Source organism: Carica papaya, chromosome 2 (assembly GCF_054855325.1).
Source record: "Carica papaya isolate Zhongbai chromosome 2, ASM5485532v1, whole genome shotgun sequence".
NCBI classification, from domain to species: Eukaryota; Viridiplantae; Streptophyta; class Magnoliopsida; order Brassicales; family Caricaceae; genus Carica; species Carica papaya.
Genome location: NC_142310.1, coordinates 25,358,162 through 25,362,852, shown reverse-complemented (window position 1 = coordinate 25,362,852; position 4,691 = coordinate 25,358,162).

Sequence of the window (4,691 nt, the reverse complement as noted above, 5' to 3'; positions counted from 1 at the left end):
ATTTTTCTTTCTATTGATATTTACCTATACATCATAAAAATTTAGATGCTCACCCTTCCATACACATATACAAACATCTCAATATATATTTACCTACCTCAACATGTATTCCTTCCATCGCTACCTTATATGTTACATGTATATATATATATATATATGTATATATCAACTGGATCAGACAACAAGCATCTGGCCCGTACTTGGTTTATAGTTAATTTGCTCGACATGCAAACTTTAATTTTTAAGATTTCGAAATTTTTCATCCAAAACATAATTATTAATTACACTCCAATAGTATTCTAATACCATAAAAACTTAGTTAAGATATATATACATAGATATATATTACGATTAATATTTGTTCTTGTGTTGTGAAATATATAAGTCAATTTAGTTGAATAAAAATCATATTAACAATATAATGATCAAACCAGTAAAAGTAGAGAAAAGACATGAGAGGGTAAAAACCAATATATTTTAGAAATTTAGTATATAAAAAGCTATTATTTTTATTTAGATTTGATAGAGTAATAACAAGAACTCAAAGTACAAAACAAAAAATAATTCATTTAATCAAATACATTTCTCACATTTATCATAAATACAAAAATTAACATATTCAAAAAAAATATTTTAGTGTCACAAAATCCCCTATTAATTTACAAGGTAATGGTATATTAATCTGTTGTATTTTTTTGAGTTCAACTATTAGTTCAACAACTTTCTAACTAATACCATTGACTTTTAAAAGTATAAATTTAAATTATTGTTAGTATGTAATGTGAACTCTGATATAGAAAAAAAAGATATCTATGTTTTTTGTATTTCTTTTAAAAAGAATTAAAAAATAAAATGGGGGTAACTGTAAGACATCAAGACATACAATTAAGTTGGATTAGAAGGTGATGGCCATATTAGTTGATGGTTAAGAGACAATATTTGTGTGTGTGGTTGCCATGTATAATTGACTTCAAGTGTTAATGCATGCTAGGGATAATGCAGGAGAGAGTAGGTAGATACATGCATTACAGTGAAGCAATAGCTTTTAATTAAAAGGGATGGCCACAATTGAATAACTTTATATAAGTACAGCCTCGCAACAATTTGTTAATTAAATTTTTTTAATTACATTACCTTAAATCAAAAGATTTTTCGATATCCCCTATTAAAGACAACATTTTTGGAGATAATTTGGGCATTCCACTTGCAGTTTTAGAATGCACCAAATCTTACCTTACATGTTATATTCTTCTATATTAAAACACTCCGCCTCCATTCCTTACTAATGGCTACTGAACCCTTGTTTCGTTTTATATGTACCCCCTCCCGCCCTTTAGGCACACATGACAAAATACCATGACTAGAAAGAAGGTTAAGCTTGCTTATATGACTAACAACTCTACAAGAAAACCCACATTCAAGAAAAAGAAGAAGGGGCTGATGAAGAAAGTGAGTGAACTTAGCACTCTTTGCAATGGCAAAGCCTGTACAATCATTTACAGCCCTTATGACTAGCAACCAGATATTTGGCCTTCCCCTCTCGGAGCTCAACATGTGCTTGCTGACTTTAAGAGGATGCTCGAGATGGAGCACAGAAAGAAGATGGTGAATCAGGAGAGCTTCCTGTGCTAGAGGATTACTAAAGCAATCGACCAGCTGAATAAGTAGCGCAATGATAATCGCGAAAAGGAAGACCATCCGTAGAGCATACTGAACGACCTGAAGCCCCTGATCATCTGACCAAGGCTGAATTTGCAGAATTTTTTCGAGCCATCTAAGGATTAACTACAGCCATAGGATAGAACCAGGCCGACCGTCCACCCCCTGCCCCTGAATTCTAAAACACAGATCAGTCTATCTCCGACAATATAGCAGACTTTAGGAAACTTAACCCCCACACTTTGAAGGTGGCCCTAATGCTTTAGTAGCCGAAGCCTAGATCCTATAAATAGAGAAGCTCTTCTCTGTCCTAGACCTGACGGAAGAAAAAAAGTTACTCTTGCAGCTTTCATGTTAAACGGTGAAACCAAACACTAGTGGAAACTTAATAGAGAAGTCTTGCCTACCCCTACTATCTGGATAGTTTTCATGGATGCTTTCTTTGATAACTTCTTCCCTACCTATGTTTAGGAAAAGAAAGAGGAAGAATTCCAGGACCTCCACCAACGAAGCTTGTCTTAGCTTAATATGCAAGCTATTTTGTTCAACTGTTTAGGTTTGTCCCTTTGATGGTCACCCTCAAAAGCCAAAAAGTTAGGAAGTTTCTCAAAGGCCTTCGTGTCGACATTTATGACCGGGTTGCTATGTTGTGACCCTCTATGTAGAGGTGCTTGAACATGCCCAGTTGACCGAGGATCTTATCTTGGCCAAGCACCAATGCTTTGCTCGAATCTGTGCCCAACCCCAATAGCTTAGAAAAAGATTGTCTGACCCAGTACGTAACCTTTTTAGAAAAACAAACCAGAATTGCCCTTCCTCTTGCCTTGCCCCCACCTATAGCTCCACCTACCTGAGCTAACCAACCCTGTCAACATTGTGGTCACTCGCAAGGTGACCTGCTATGTCAGCATATCAATAACGCCTGCTATCAGTGTGGAAGCACCTAACACCTTATAAAAGACTGCCCTCAGTAACAAAAGAATATAGACCGACCCATAGCACAAGGTCGAGTGTACCACTTAGATGAATCTGATGTCCTTCCTTCTCCTGTCCTGATCCAGGGTATGTTTTCTATTTATAATACTTTTGTCAAGTCTTTGATCGATATTGGTGTAACTCACTCTTTTATTTCCTATGCATTCGCTTGTAACTTAGAATTTAGACCAGAAGGTTTAGGAAAAACGCTAGTGGTAGAAACTCCCTCTAAAGGATTACTAGAAGCTCACTGTGTATATAAGAATTGTAGGATAAAAACTTTAGGGATAGAGGTATGTGTAAACCTGATACTATTAGATTTTGTAGAATTTGATGTACTATTAGGAATGGAATTGTTGGAAAAGTATAGAGTGGTAATAGACTGTGAAAGTAAAATTATAACCTTACGATTACCGAAAAAGAAATAAAAATTATTGTTATCATTTTCCTAATAATTAAATGAACTGGAATATGTATGTTGATCCTATTGTGTGTTTTATACCAATTGTTTGCAATTTTTTGGATGTATTTACCATCGAACTTCCTAGTCTACCTCCCCCACGTGAGGTAGACTTCTTGATTGAATTGTTGCCTGGAACCCAGCTGATCTCAAATGCGTATCGCATGAGTCGCACTGAGCTAACAGAGTTGGAACATCAGCATTCTAATCTTATCACCCAGAAATTCATTCGCCCTAGCCATTCTCCTTGGGGCGCTCCTGTGTTATTTGTAAAGAAAAAGGATGGTACCCTCCGACTCTACGTGAAGTACAGGGAACACAACCAAGTCACCGTTAAAAGCAAGTACCCTTACTCCAGATCAATGATCTCTTCAATCAACTGCAAAGAGCCACGGTCTTCTCTAAGACCGATCTCAGAACCAGGTATCACTAGTTGAGAGTTAAAGATGAAGATATTCCAAAGATACCTTCCGGTGTAGATACAATTTGTACGAGTTCAGGGTGATGCCATTAAGATTGACCAATGTCCCAGCAGCCTTCATGGACCTAAAGAACCGAGTATTCTTGCATGCACTAGATCGGTACATCATCACATTTATTGATGACATTTTGGTGTATTCCAAAAGCTGTGAGGAACACGTTGTGCATTTTTCTGAAGTGTTGGAGACCCTCTGCCAAAACCAACTATTTACAAAACTGAGCAAGTACTCCTTTTGGTTGGATTGAGTTTCTTTTCTCGGTCATGTAATCTCAAGTGAAGGAGTTTCTATAGACCTGTCTAAGGTGGAATCGATGATCAGTTGGAATTCGCACACTAATGTGGCCGACGTACGCAGTTTTTTTGGCTTGACAAGTTACTATCGGTGATTTATCGATAGATTTTCTAAAATTACTGCTGAAATAGAAAGCAAATCTGGTGGGGAACCGACCTGAACCCAAATCTGGTAGAGAAGAAGCTGAAATAGAAAGCAGAAATGGGCTTGGAGCTAAGCAGCGGAGGAAAAGTTGAGAAAAATTAATCAAGTAATTTATTTTTATTTTTAGTTTTATTTTTTTGCTTTCAAATTGTAGATTTTTAGGATGAAAATTTTCATCATTTTTTAACAAACTCGTGTTTGGAATTTTTTGGAAATTGTTTTTTATTATTACATGATTATATTTTTTTAATTATAAGTTCTATTGATCAATCTACCATGTCTGGTTAAATCTCCTTCACTGGAGTGATTGATGTAGCATGAATCAAAAGTAGGCTTAAAGTTTAATTTTAGCTTCCTTTTAGTGCAATTTAACAATATTGAAATTAATTTGATTGTGAGATTATGCCAACTCACGACTTAATGAAATGTATGAATTGTTACTAAAAAATTTAAATCCTAAACTTCAATTCTATATTTTAAAAGTAATATTTTTTTGAAAAGTAATATACATTTTATCCATAACAAGTAGATTTATAAAACCAACCATAAGGAATGCCTGTATAGCAAAATCAACGACTAGCATAATCTAAAATACATGAGACATTTGAGCATAAAACAATAACAAAAAAAGGCATAAATAATAACAACATAGTCTAAACACTACATTACACATATAAAAT